The sequence below is a fragment of the Salmo salar genome, chromosome ssa16 (genome assembly GCF_905237065.1).
Source record: "Salmo salar chromosome ssa16, Ssal_v3.1, whole genome shotgun sequence".
In the NCBI taxonomy this organism is placed as follows: Eukaryota; Metazoa; Chordata; class Actinopteri; order Salmoniformes; family Salmonidae; genus Salmo; species Salmo salar.
In genome coordinates this window covers 8,043,435-8,058,651 of record NC_059457.1, presented here as the reverse complement: position 1 = coordinate 8,058,651, position 15,217 = coordinate 8,043,435, and the positions used below count along the sequence as shown (strand labels likewise).

The 15,217-nt window shown below is 46.7% G+C and overlaps 1 long non-coding RNA gene across 1 annotated transcript in view; it reads right to left on the bottom strand.

Moving 5' to 3' along the window:
* LOC106573112 (protein O-mannosyl-transferase TMTC3) overlaps positions 1 to 15,217 on the bottom strand; it is a 68,448-nt gene that overhangs the window by 10,996 nt on the left and 42,235 nt on the right. The window contains exons 8-10 of the long non-coding RNA XR_006759660.1: positions 8,020 to 8,059; positions 6,124 to 6,147; positions 2,010 to 2,206 (exon numbers count right to left, since the gene is read on the bottom strand). This is a non-coding gene — a long non-coding RNA (protein O-mannosyl-transferase TMTC3). The remainder of the gene's footprint in view (positions 1 to 2,009; positions 2,207 to 6,123; positions 6,148 to 8,019; positions 8,060 to 15,217) is intronic.

Sequence of the window (15,217 nt, the reverse complement as noted above, 5' to 3'; positions counted from 1 at the left end):
ACAACGCCCCCACAGTGACTGTATGTACATATCCTAACTAGAAGCCATGGATTACAAGCAACATGCGCACTGAGCTCAAGGCTAGAGCTGCTGCTTTCATGGAGCTGGCACTAACCCGGACGCTGATGAGAAATCGCTCCATGCCCTCCAACAAACCAACAAACAGGCAAAACGTCAATACAGGACTAAGAAGGAATTCTACTACGCCCTGTAGCACTCACATCTGTAGCCATGAAATACTTTAAACGGCTGTTCATGGCTCACTCACATCAACACCATCATCCCAGATCCCGCTCCAACAGATCCACAGATGACGCAGTCTCTATTGCAATCCACACTGCCCTTTCCCACTTGGACAAAACTAACATCTATGTGAGAATACTGTTCATTGACCACAGCTCAGCATTCAACACCATAGTGCCCTCCAAGCTCATCACTAAGCTAAAGACCCTGGCACTGAACACCTCCCTCTGCAACTGGATCATGGACTTCCTGATGCTACGCCCCCAGGTGGTGAGGGTAGGCAACAACACATCCACCGCGCTGACCCTCAACATGGGGGCCCCTCAGGGGTGTGTGATTAGTCCCCTCCTGTACTCCCTGTTCACGAATCCAACACCATCAATACATTTCCCGACGACACAATAGTGGTAGGCCTGATCACCAACAACAATGAGATAGCCTATAGGGAGGAGGTCAAAGACCTGGCAGTGTGGTGCCAGGACAACAACTTGTCCCTCAATGTCAGTAAGACAAAGGAGCTGATCATGGACTACAGGAAATGGAGGACCGAGCAGGCCCCCATTTACATCGAAGGGGCTGTAGCGGAGAAGGTCGAGAGTTTCAAGTTCCTTGGTGTCCGCATCACTAAGGATCTATCATGGTCCAAACACACCAACACAGTCATGAAGAGGGCAGGACAGTGCCTCTTCCCCCTCAGGAGGCTGAAATGATTCGGTATGGGCCCTCAGATCCTCAAAAAGTTCAACAGCTGCACCACTGAGAGCATCTTGACTGTCTGCATCACGGCTTGATTTGGCAAGTACTTGGCATCTGACCGCAAGCCCCTACAGATGGTCGTGCGGACGGCATACTACATCACTGGGGCCAAGCTCCCTACCATCCAGGACCTCTATACCAGGCGATGTCAGAGGAAGGCCCTAAAAATTGTCAAAGACTTCAGTGCCCCAAGTCATAGACTGCTCTCTCTGCTACCACACGGCAAGTGGTGCCGATGCACCAAGTCTGGAACCAACAGGATCCTGAACAGCTTCTACCCCCAAGCCATAAGACCGCTAAATAGTTAAATACTGTAGTTAACCAAATAGCTACCCAGACTATCGGCATTGACCCTTTTTGCACTAACTTTTTTGACTCATCACATATGCTGCTGCTACTGTTTACTATCTGTCACTTTATTCATAGTTATATGTACATATCTACCTAATTACCTCATACCCCTGCACATCGACTCGGTATTGGTACCCCTTGTATATTGTGTATCTATTATTACGTGTTTTACTTTTCTATTATTTCTCTATTTACTTTCTCTCTGCATTGTTGGGAAAGTCCCGTAAGTAACCAATTCACTGTTAGTTCACACCTGTTGTTTACGAAGCATGTGACCAATTATTTTTAATTACAGTTGATTTCAAAAGGCAGGGGACCTCCTTTAAATTGTCTTGTTGATCCATGATCTGTCATGTGTAGAGATTAAACCAGGTGCCAGGACATCATTGTAAAAAATACCTTGTTCATACTTGACTGCCTGGATAAATAAAAGGTTAAAAAAAATGTGTGAATGCAGCTGACAACACATAGAAAACACAACTTAACACGTAGAGGGATTTTGTCTAAAAGCCTGGTACAATGAACAATGAGACACTATTCTTCCCACTCGCTGCTGTTACCTCCCAGCTACTGAGTCCTCTCGTTGTCATGTCCCTCAAAGGATGATGAAGGTGAAACATTGTGAAAAACAAACAACTGATGTTTTCCCTCTTAAATACACCTGGGCGCTGAGGCGTTGTTGGCCTTGTGACATACAGTACCTGTGGCATGAGGGATTTGGCAACCAGGTTGGCTTCCTCAGCCTCCTTGGACTTGTTCAGGTTTTTGTAGGTTCTTCCCACATTCATATGGGCTCCGATGTCATCTGCAGGGACATGCCACATGAGAATGCACATGGGTAAGCACATGGGTTTAGCTATGACAACAACTTGCCAGGGATATCAAGACTGAATGGGGTTAGGGATTAGTAGTACTGTACATGCCCATGCAGTCAGGTCAGGTGGCGGTTTTTCAGTATATATGAACTGGGCTAATCTGAAGGAGTTTAGAGGAACATTGTATGTGTGCCAATTGCCACCCTATTTCCAATATAGGGCACTACTTTTGGGACGCACCATTTCAATAGGACCACACAATACATAGCTCTACAACGGTGTAGTGATGGAGAAACAAATCTATACAGTTAAGTATCACAACATCATTCTTAGACATTATTTTGATATTTGACTCCAAATATATATATATATATATATATATATATATATATATATATATATATATATACACACACAGTTGAAGTCGGAAGTTTACATACACCTTAGCCAAATACATTTAGACTCAGTTTTTCACAATTCCTGACATGTATTCCTAGTAAAACCTCCCTGTCTTAGGTAAGTTAGGATCACCAAGAATGTGAAATGTCAGAATAATAGTGGAAAGAATTATTTATTTATATTGTTTTAGGGTTAGGGTTATTTTATTTTTTACTTTTATTTCTTTCATCACATTCCCAGTGGGTCAGAAGCTTACATACACTCAATTAGTATTTGGTAGCATTGCCTTTAAAATGTTTAACTTGCGTCAAACGTTTCGGGTAGCCTTCCACAAGCTTGGATATAGACTGTGGATGTAGATACTTTGTACCCGTTTACTCCAGCATCTTCACAAGGTCCTTTGCTATTGTTCTGGGATCAATTTGTACAGAACGCGTCTCCTTCCTGAGCGGTATGACGGCTGCGTGGTCCCATGGTGTTTATACTTGTGTACTATTGTTTGTACAGATGAATGTGGTACCTTCAGGCATTTGGAAATTGCTCCCAAGGAGGAACCAGACTTGTGGAGGTCTACAGTTTTTTATCTGAGATCTTGGCTGATTTCTTTTGATTTTCCAATGATGTCAAGCAAAGAGGCACTGAGTTTGAAGGTAGGCCGTGAAATACATTGTCACAGGCGTCGATGAAAGGTGACCAAAATGCAGCGGGTATAGTGCTCATCTTTCTTCTTTATTTAGAAAGAACACTCAAAACAAAATAAACAGACGACGAAACAGTTCCATAAGGCACACAGACTATACAGAAAACAACCACCCACAAACCCAAAGGAAAAAACAGGCTGCCTAAGTATGGCTTCCAATCAGAGACAACGAAAAACACCTGCCTCTGATTGGAAACCATACTCGGCCAAACAAGCTGGTTGAGAGAATGCCAAGAGTGTGCAAAGCTGTCATCAAGGCAAAGGGTGGCTGAAGAAAATCTAATATATATTTTGATTTGTTAAACACTTGTTTGGTTACTACATGATTCTCTATGTGTAATTTCATAGTTTGATGTCTTCACTACTGTACTAAAATGTAGAAAAAAATAGATGTACTATTGTAAAGTGGTGTTTTGCAAGCACAGACCGTAATATGTTCAGGAATTCATCCGATGGCATTGAGGAGTACACCACAGCAGTCATTGGCTTCATCAATAAGTGCATCAATGACGTCATCCCCACAGTGACCGTACGTACATACCCCAACCAGAAGCAATGGATTACAGGCAACATCCGCATTGAGCTAAAGGCTAGAGCAGCCGCTTTCAAGGAGCGGGACTCTAACCCGGACGCTTATAAAAAAAATCCTGCTATGCCCTCCGACGAACCATCAAACAGGCAAAGCATCAATACTGGACTAAGATCGAATCATACTACACCGGCTAACGCTCGTCGGATGTCAAAGGGCTTGCAAACCATTACAGAGGGAAACACAGCCGAGAGCTGCCCAGTGACACGAGCCTACCAGACGAGCTAAACTACTTCTATGCTCGCTTTGAGGAAAATAACACTGAAACATGCATGAGAGCACCAGCTGTTCCGGACGACTGTGTGATCACGCACTCCGCAGCCGATGTAAGACCTTTAAACAGGTCAACATTCACAAGGCCGCAGTGCCAGACGGATTACCAGGATGTGTACTGCGAGCATGCGCTGACCAACTGGCAAGTGTCTACACTGACATTTTCAACCTCTCCCTGTCCGACTCTGTAATACCAACATGTTTAAAGCAGACCACCATAGTCCCTGTGCCCAAGAACACTAAGGTAACCTGCCTAATTGACTACCGACCCGTAGCACTCACGTCTGTAGCGACGTTTGAAAGGCTGGTCATGGCTCACATCAACACCATTATCCCAGAAACTCTAGACCCACTGCAATTTGCATACCGCTTTAACAGAACCACAGATGATGCAATCTCTATTGCACTCCACACTGCCCTTTCCCACCTTGACAAAAGGAACACCTATGTGAGAATGCTATTCATTGGCTACAGCTCAGCGTTCAACACCATAGTGCCCTCAAAGCTCATCAATAAGCTAAGGACCCTGGGACTAAACATCTCCCTCTGCAATTGGATCCTGGACTTCCTGACAGGCTGCCCCCAGGTGGTACGGGTAGGTAACATCCGGCATGTTGATCCTCAACGTAGGGGCCCCTCAGGGGTGCGTGCTTAGTCCCGTCCTGTACTCCCTGTTCAGTCATGAAGGTGTAGTGGAGCAGGTTGAGAGCTTCATGTTCCTTGGTGTCCACATCACCAACAAACGAACACACCAAGACAGTCGTGAAGAGGGCACGACAAAACCTATTCTACAGCTGCACCATCGAGAGCATCCTTACTGGTTGCATCATTGCCTGGTATGGCAACTGCTCGGCCTTCGACCGCAAGGCACTGCAGAGGGTAGTGCGTACGGCCCAGTACATCACCGGGGCCAAGCTTCCTGCCATCCAGGACCTTTATACCAGTGTCAGAGGAAGGCCCTAAAAATTGTCAAAGACTCCAGCCACACTAGTCATACACTGTTCTCTCTGCTACCGCACGACAAGAGGTACCAGTGCCAAGTCTAGGTCCAAGAGGCTTCTAAACAGCTTCTACCCCCAAGCCATAAGACTCCTGAACATCTAATCAAATGGCTACCTAGACTATTTGCATTGCCCCCCCCCCCCCATCTTTTACACTGATGCTACTCTCTGTTGTTATCTACAGTATGCATCGTCACATTAATAACTCAACCTACATGTACATATTACCTCAACTAACCGGTGCCCCCGCACATTGACTCTGTACCAGTACCCCACTGTGTATAGTCTCGCTGTTGTTATTTTACTGCTGCTCTTTAATTACTTGTTACTTTTATTTCTTATTCTTACTCATACTTTTAACTGCATTGTTGATTAGGGGCTTGTAAGTAAGTATTTCACTGTAAGGTCTACACCTGTTGTATTCGGCGCATGTGACTAATACAATTTGATTTGATTCATGCTTGAAAACCCACAAACGTTGCTGAGTTAAAGCAGTTCTGCATGGAAGAGTGGGCCAAAATTTCTCCACAGTGACGTGAGAGACTTATCAACAACTACAGTAAGTGTTTGGTTGGAGTCATTGCTGCTAAATGTGACACAACCAGCTGAGTGTAAGGTGGCAATTACTTTTTTCACCAAGGGACATTGGGTGTTGCATAACTTTGTTAATTAAATAAGTATGTAATTGATGTGTTATTTGTTCACTCAGGTTCCCTTAATCTAATATTAGGTTTTGGTTGAAAATCTGGTAACATTCAGTAGAAAACAATACGCAAAAGTAGAAAAAATTTGAAAAGGTACAAAAACACAATCAAGGCATCTTTATTACTATTAATTTTTTTATTGTTTGAAAATGTATTTAATTTTTCTTTCACTTTAAAAATGTGGAGTATGTTGTGTAGATCAGTAGGGGAAAAATCTAATTTAATCCAATTTCAAGGCAAGTAAATGTGAAGACTGTGCAAGGGGTGTGTATACTTTCACTAGCGACTGTACATGTTTCCTTCTCCATGACATGACCTGTATGCACAAGCCATGTTGGTAGAGGACAGGCATATCTGGAGGGTTACATAGTACTATACTTTAGATTAGCCTACCAGTATATTAATTTGCTTCCCCTGCCTGCAGTCACAAAATTTCTATGAGGACAGGCAGAAATGTTAAGTTCTACAAGTCAACCATGTCACACGCTAACTTGTATGAGTCAGCTCCGTTACCCTGTATGTCCTATACATAGTCACACGTGTTGAGTTCCATGAAAGGCATTGTCACTAAATGCTGAGTTCTATGAGAGTCAGCCCAGTCACACATGTTAACTTGCATGACACACATGTTAACTTGCATGACAGTTAATCCCCACTTTAAATTAGATTGTATGACATTCAGCCCTAATTTGAGTTTTATAAATTGGTTGAGATAAGGTCAATCACACATGTTAAGGTTGAACCTTTCCCTGTGAACATTTAAGCATTGTGTTTTTGTTGTGTAGATACACCAACAGCTCTCTCCACACTCCAACTGACCGGAGGAGTCTGGAATATCTTTACTCAGCCAGCAATAATATCTGGGAGACATGGATTTATTTGAATGGCTTTACTGAACAATAATTCTTGGGTCCGTCCCAAGAGCCCTGGACTATATCAAAAGTAGTGCACGATATAGGGAATAGGGTGCCATATGGGACACAGCCCTCATTTCCATGGTCAATGCAACTTCTGTCTGTAGCAGTATAATCGATTAGTAAAGTTTTACGTGATTCAATTGAAAACAGACAGTTTGAGAAGGAGCTCAGCCAATAGGGCCTGTTTCACACAATATCAAATCAAATTTCAAATCAAATCAAATGTATTTATATAGCCCTTCTTACATCAGCTGATATCTCAAAGTGCTGTACAGAAACCCAGCCTAAAACCCCAAACAGCAAGCAATGCAGGTGTAGAAGCACGGTGGCTAGGAAAAACTCCCTAGAAAGGCCAAAACCTAGGAAGAAACCTAGAGAGGAACCAGGCTATGAGGGGTGGCCAGTCCTCTTCTGGCTGTGCCGGGAGGAGATTATAACAGAACATGGCCAAGATGTTCCATGTTCATAAATGACCAGCATGGTCAAATAATAATAATCATAGTAGTTGTCGAGGGTGCAACAAGTCAGCACCTCAAGAGTAAATGTCAGTTGGCTTTTCATAGCCGATCATTGAGAGTATCTCTACCGCTCCTGCTGTCTCTAGAGAGTTGAAAACAGCAGGTCTGGGACAGGTAGCACGTCCGGTGAACAGGTCAGGGTTCCATAGCCGCAGGCAGAACAGGGGACAGCAAGGAGTCATCATGTCAGGTAGTCCTGAGGCATTGTCCTAGGGCTCAGGTCCTCCGAGAGAAAGAAAGAAAGAGAGAATTAGAGAGAGCATACTTAAATTCACACAGGACACCGGATAAGACAGGAGAAATACTCCAGATATAACAGACTGACCCTAGCCCCTTGACACATAAACTACTGCAGCATAAATACTGGAGGCTGAGACAGGAGGGGTCATGAGACACTGTGGCCCCATCCGATGATACCCCCGGACAGGGCCAAACAGGAAGGATATAACCCGACCCACTTTGCCAAAGCACAGCCCCCACACCACTAGAGGGATATCTTCAACCACCAACTTACCATCAATGTATACTGTATACTGTGTATTTATGTTGTAATTATATTGTATTACAAAGAAGATTGATGAACTCTAGTCTAGGGCTGTGGCGGTCATTACATTTTGTCAGCCAGTTATTGTCATGCAAAACACTGATGGTCTCAAATAATGTCTCTGTACTCTAGCATGGGTAGGATGGTCATCTGAATCATGGTTAGTTTGGCAGTTGGGGTGAAAGAGGAGCGATTACGATAGAGGAAACCAAGTCTAGATTTAACTTTAGCCTGCAGCTTTGATACGTGCTGAGAGAAGGACAGTGCTCCCAAGTACTAAACCCTCAGAGGTAGTAATAACACCTGTGGGAAGAGGGGCATTCTTCTTACCAAACTACATGACCTTTGTTTTGGAGGTGTTCAGAACAAGGTTAAGGGTAGAGAAAGCTTGTTGGACACTAAGAAAGCTTTGTTGTAGAGCATTTAACACAAAATTCAGGGAGGGGCCAGCTGAGTATAAGACTGTATCATCTGCATATAAATAGATGAGAGAGCTTCCTACTGCCTGAGCTATGTTGTTGATGTAAATTGAGAAGAGCATGGGGCCTAGGATTGAGCCTTGGGGTACTCTCTTGGTGACAGGCAGTGGCTGAGACAGCAGATTTTCTGACTTTATACACTGCAATCTTTGAGAGAGGTAGTTAGCAAACCAGGCCGAAGACCCCTCAGAGACACCAATACTCCTTAGCCGGCCCACAAGAATGGAATTGTCTACCGTATCAAAAGCTTTGAACAAGTCAATCAAATTAGTAGCACAATATTGCTTAGAATCAAGGACAATGGTGACATCATTGAGGACCTTTAAGGTTGCAGTGACACATCCATAACCTGAGCGGAAACCAGATTGCATACCAGGGAGTATACTATAGACACCAAGAAAGCCAGTCAGTTGATTATTGACAAGTTTTTCCAACATTTTTCATAAAAAGGGCAAAATAGAAATATAACATTTAGGATCAGCTTGATCTCCCCCTTTAAATAAAGGATGAACAGTGGCTGCCTTCCAAGCAATGGGAACCTCCCCAGAAAGGAGAGACAGGTTAAAACGTTTGGAGATAGGCTTGGCGATGATAGGGGCAGCAACCTTAAACAAGAAAGGGTCTAAACATCTGACCCAGATGTTTTTTGGGGGTCAAGTTTAAGGAGCTCCTTTAGCACCTCGGACTCAGTGACTGCCTGGAGGGAGAAACTTTGTAGCGGGGCAAGAGGGAAAAAAGGGAGAAGCATCGGGGATAGTCGCATTAGAAGGGGTGGGAGATGAGGAAATGTTGGGCGGGCAGGGAGGCATGGCTGAGTCAAATAGGAATCCTGATTTAATGAAGTGGTGATTAAAGAGCTCAGCCATGTGCTTCTTACATTTACATTTAAGTCATTTAGCAGACGCTCTTATCCAGAGCGACTTACAAATCGGTGCATTCACCTTATGATATCCAGTGGAACAACCACTTTACAATAGTACATCTATATTTTTTTGGGGGGGGTAGGGGGGAGGGTTAGAAGGATTACTTTATCCTATCCCAGGTATTCCATAAAGAGGTGGGGTTTCAGGTGTCTCCGGAAGGTGGTGATTGACTCCGCTGTCCTGGCGTCGTGAGGGAGCTTGTTCCACCATTGGGGTGCCAGAGCAGCGAACAGTTTTGACTGGGGTGAGCGGGAACTGTGCTTCCGCAGAGGTAGGGAGGCGAGCAGGCCAGAGGTGGATGAACGCAGTGCCCTTCTTTGGGTGTAGGGACTGATCAGAGCCTGAAGGTACGGCGGTGCCATTCCCCTCACAGCTCCGTAGGCAAGCACCATGGTCTTGTAGTAATAACCATATCATCAACATTAAGGGACATGGGCAGCTGTGAGGAGGAGGGTTTATTCTCCAGGTCTTTAACCGTTTTCCAGAACATCCTGGGGTTAGACCCACAGAGAGAGAACGGCTCCTTAAAGTAACTAACTTTGGCCTTCCGGATAGCCTGAGTGCACTTATTTATAATTTGCCTGAACGAGAGCCAGTCAGCCTGAGTATGCGTGTGCCGAGCCTTTCGCCAAATGCAATTCTTGAGGGGAAGTAACTCTGCAAGATCACGGTCGAACCAGAGGCTGAACTTGTTTTTAATTCTCATTTTCTTTATGGGGGCATGTTTGTTAACAATACCATTGAAAATATAAAAAAAGAAGGTCCAAGCGTCTTTGACAGAGGGATAAAGCTGATTCTATACCATTTTACAGATTAAAATATTACGATTAAAGATGACAGATTAACAGAACATGAGTTGGCCTATTACTCTGTTATCTGGCATGCCATAGGCTGTAGGCTTGTTCATTTAGCAGACAAGATATGCTTATAAGTCCCGTGTCATTATTTTATATTATATGATTTTATATTAAGAAGAATATAATTGAATTTATCTGAATAAAAAAGAAAGGATATTTATCCCACTCCGGACCAAATGAGCATGTGAATTCTATGTTGAGCGTAAAAGTGATCATTTGAAACAGGTCCTATATACTACGCTAGTGTTACTTACGGCCGTCGTTGAAGAGAGAAGACCAAGGCGCAGCGTGGTTAGTGCTCATCATGAATTTATTAAAGACAGAACACTTTAAACAAAAAAACAAGAAACCGACAGCCAAACAGTTCTGTCAGGTGCAAAACACTAAACAGAAATTAACTACCCACAAACCCCAAAGGAAAACAGGCTACCTAAGTATGACTCCCAATCAGCGACAATGATGTGCAGCTGTCCCTGATTGAGAGCCATACCAGGCCAAAACAAAGAAATACAAAGCATAGAAAAAAGGACATAGAATGCCCACCCAAATCACACCTTGACCAAACCTAAATAGAGACATAAAAAAGGCTCTCTCAGGTCAGGGCGTGACAGTCCCCCCCCCCAAAGGTGCGGACTCCGGCCGCAAAACCTGAACCTATAGGGGAGGGTCTGGGTGGGCATTTCTCCGCAGTGGCGGCTCTGGAGCGGGACGCAGACCACGCTCCACCACTGGCTCACCCCACTTTGGTGGCGCCTCTAGAGCGGGGTCCCTCGCCGCGGGCCCCGGACTGGAGGGCGACTCTGGCTGTGCCAGAGGACAGGCGGGCGACTCTGGCTACGCCGGAGGACAGGCGGGCGACTCTGGCTACGCCGGAGGACAGGCGGGCGACTCTGGCTACGCCGGAGGACAGGCGGGCGACTCTGGCTACGCCGGAGGACAGGCGGGCGACTCTGGCTACGCCGGAGGACAGGCGGGCGACTCTGCCTGCCCTGGAGGACGAACCAGGCTGGGGAGACATGCAGAAGGCCCAGCTCTGGGCGCCGGCACAGGACTCACCAGGCTGGGGAGACATGCAGGAAGCCTGGCTCTGGGCGCAGGCACAGGACTCACCAGGCTGGGGAGACATGCAGGAGGCCTGGCTTTGGGAGCAGGCACAGGACGTGCAGGGCCGGGGAGGCGCACAGGAGGCCTGGTGCGTGGGGCTGGCACAGTCTTCACCAGACGGCTAGCACGCACCTCAGGACGAGTATGGAGAGCTGACTCAGGTGACATCAATTCGAGGACATGCTCCGTAGGGCGAATGTCGTGCCTCATGCACCAACAGAGCAGCTCTCTCATATCTCTCTCCTCCAATCTCCCCATCAATTCCTTCACTGTCTCTGCTTCGCTCCCTTCGCTCACCTCCAACTTCACCCCGACTGGCTCTGGTTCCATCCTCGGCACCGCCGACCGTCCCGTGTGCCCCCCCCCCAAAAAAAACTTGGGGCTGCCTCTCCTCCTCTTGCCGTGCCAGCCGATCCTCCCAGAAACGCCGTTCTGCCTTCGCTGCCTCTATCTCCTCCGGCGGGCGGCGGTGTTCTCCAGCCTGTCTCCAGGGTCCCTTTCCATCCAGTATCTCTTCCCAAGTCCAGGAGTCCTGAACCCTCTGCTCCTCCTTACCACGCTGCTTGGTCCATTGTAGGTGGGTAGTTCTGTAACGGCCGTCGTTGAAGAGAGTAGACCAAGGCGCAGCGTGGTTAGTGCTCATCATGAATTTATTAAAGATAGAACACTTTAAACAAAAAAACAAGAAACCGACAGCCAAACAGTTCTGTCAGGCGCAAAACACCTGGCCGTGCTGCTGCTCCAGTTTCAACTGTTCTGCCTGCGGCTATGGAACCCTGACCTGTTCACCGGACGTGCTTGTTGCACCCTCGACAACTACTATGATTATTATTATTTGACCATGCTGGTCATTTATGAACATTTTAACATCTTGATCATGTTCTGTTATAATATCCACCCGGCACAGCCAGAAGAGGACTGGCCACCCCCCATAGCCTGGTTCCTCTCTAGGTTTCTTCCTAGGTTTTGGCCTTTCTAGGGAGGTTTTCCTAGGGAGTTTTTCCTAGCCACCGTGCTTCTTTCACATGCATTGCTTGCTGTTTGGGGTTTTAGGCTGGGTTTGTGTACAGCACTTTGAGATATCAGCTGATGTACGAAGGGCTATATAAATAAATTTGATTTGATTTAAACAGAAATTAACTACCCACAAACCCCAAAGGAAAAGAGGCTGCCTAAGTATGACTCCCAATCAGCGACAACGATGTACAGCTGTCCCTGATTGAGAGCCATACCAGGCCAAAACAAAGAAATACAAAGCATAGAAAAAAGGACATAGAATGCCCACCCAAATCACACCCGGACCAAACCTACATAGAGACATAAAAAAGGCTCTCTCAGGTCATGTAACGCCCTGGCCATAGAGAGGTTTTTTTTGTTCTCTATTTTGGTTAGGCCAGGGTGTTACATGGGTGGGCGTTCTATGTTTGTTTGTTTCTTTGGTTTGATCGTGTGTGGCTCTCAATCAGGAACAGCTGTAGATCGTTGTTGCTGATTGAGAGTCATACATAGGCAGCCTGTTTTTCCTTTGGGGTTTGTGGGTGATTGTTTTCTGTTTAGTGTGTTCCTGACAGAACTGTTGCTAGTCGTTTTTTTGGTTTATTTTGTATAGTGTTCATTCAATCATTAAATCCTTTCATGATGAACACACCCTCCGCTGCACCTTGGTCTCATTTAGATGACGGCCGTTACAGAATCACCCACCAGAAAAGGACCAAGCAGCGGAGGAAGGAGCAGCACCAGGAGAAGAGCATTCAGGATTCCTGGAAGTGGGAGGAATTACTGGACGGAAAAGGACTATGGGCTCAAGCTGGGGAGTATCGCCGCCCGCAGTGGGAGATCGAGGCAGCGAAAGCTGAGAGGCGCTGGTATGAGGCAAGGGAGCGCAACAGGCACGAGAGGCAGCCCCCAAAAAATGTTGGGGGGGGCACACGGGGAGTGTGACAGAGTCAGGTTGGAGACCTGAGCCAACTCCCCGTGCTTACCGGAAGCAGTGTGGTACTGGTCAGGCACTGTGTTATGCTATGAAGCGCACAGTGTCTCCAGTGCGCACTCATAGCCCGGTGCGCTATAAGCCAGCCCCCCGCAAGTGCCATGCGAGTGTGGGCATCGAGCCAGGGCGGATTGTGCCAGCTCAGCGCGTCTGGTCTCCAGTGCACTGTTTCGGTCCAGGTTATCCTGCGCTGGCTCTGCGCACTGTGTCTCCGGGGCGCTGGGAGGGCTCAGTTCGCCCTATGCCTGCGCGCCGCCTGTGCCGGGCAAGAGTGGGCATTCAGCCTGGAGAATGGGTGGCAAGCCTACGCACCAGAACTCCAGTGCTCCCCCACAACCCGGTTTCTCCTGTGCCTCCTCCTCGGACCAGGCCTCCAGTGGGTCTCTCCAGCCTGGCCTATCCTGTGCCTCCTCCCAGGACCAGGCCTCCAGGGGGTCTCTCCAGCCTGGTCTATCCTGTGCCTCCTCCCAGGACCAGGCCTCCTGTGGGTCTCCCCAGCCTGGTGAATCCTGGGCCAGAGCCGCCAGAGCCGCCCGCCTGTCCGGTGCCGCCAGAGCCACCCTCCTGTCCGGAGCCGCCAGAGCCGCCCGCCTGTCCGGAGCCGCCAGGGTCGCCCGCCAGCCGGGCGCAGCCAGGCGCAGCCAGGGTCGCCCGCCAGCCGGGCGCAGCCAGGGTCGCCCGCCGCCAGGGTCGCCCGCCAGTCCTCCGGCGCAGCCAGGGGCGCCACCTAAGTGGGCCAAGCTGAGGGTGGAGTGGGGTCCACGTCCCGCACCAGAGCCGCCGTAGGAAGGCCCACCCGGACCCTCCCCTTTAGAGTCAGGTTTTGCGGCCGGAGTCCGCACCTTTGGGAGGGGGGTACTGTAACGCCCTGGCCATAGAGAGGGTTTTTTTGTTCTCTATTTTGGTTAGGCCAGGGTGTTACATGGGTTGGCGTTCTATGTTTATTTTTCTATGTTGGTTTGTTTCTTTGGTTTGGCCGTATGTGGCTCTCAATCAGGAACAGCTGTAGATCGTTGTTGCTGATTGAGAGTCATACATAGGCAGCCTGTTTTTCCTTTGGGGTTTGTGAGTGATTGTTTTCTGCTTAGTGTGTTCCTGACAGAACTGTTGCTAGTCGTTTTTTTGGTTTCTTTTGTATAGTGTTCATTCGATCATTAAATCCTTTCATGATGAACACACCCTCCGCTGCACCTTGGTCTCATTTAGACGACAGCCGTTACAGGTCAGGGCGTGACAGCTAGATTTATAGTTATTTGGCAACTTCAGTTGTTAATGATACAAACCTTAGAATGTCTTCGAAATTAAAACATATATGGGCTGCATGATGCGACTATGGGCTATTGATGATTTGAGAAAGTCGTAAATAAAAAGCTTGGCTCCGTTCCTTCCCTCAGGCGACACAGAGTTCTCTCATCAAGTGATCGTATTATCACCCATCAGACTATTCTCAATGTAAAATTATCTTTACTAATATGTTAAAAAGAGATGGTCTGCCTATGCACTTCAATAGCGAATGGAAGCCGCTTTCCCGCATGTTGTTTTTTCAGGTAGGCTACTCCGGTTATTTCACTCCATGCTCAACCACTGTTTGAGGAGCATGCAGCCTCTCGCTGATCGACAGGTGATATACCGCCCAAACTGTATCCTATGGGCTTCCCAACGCTGTTCCTGCAGCTACCCACTGCTTAATTTAGGAAACCAAGTGAAATCTGTTCGTGAACATTGAAAGTAACATGTTTTCACTACAATACCTTTCATTCAACTGCATGCTTAAGAAAGGGGAAGAGATGGAAATACACAGTGGTGAGATATTATGCAACTAAATGTAGCCTAATGTGTCACCTTATTAATTATGCAATTATTTTAAAAAAATCCCTATTACTAGGCTATTCAAAATCAAATACAAATTCACTATAGTAGTCTAACTCTGTAAGCTGTCCTGCACAATCAATGAACCAACAGCATCGCCTAGGACTATTCGTTCTCTCCCAGACTCATGAATATAAAGAAAGAAAAAAAACTGAATGGGTTTAGCTTAAAATAAATTATTAAAA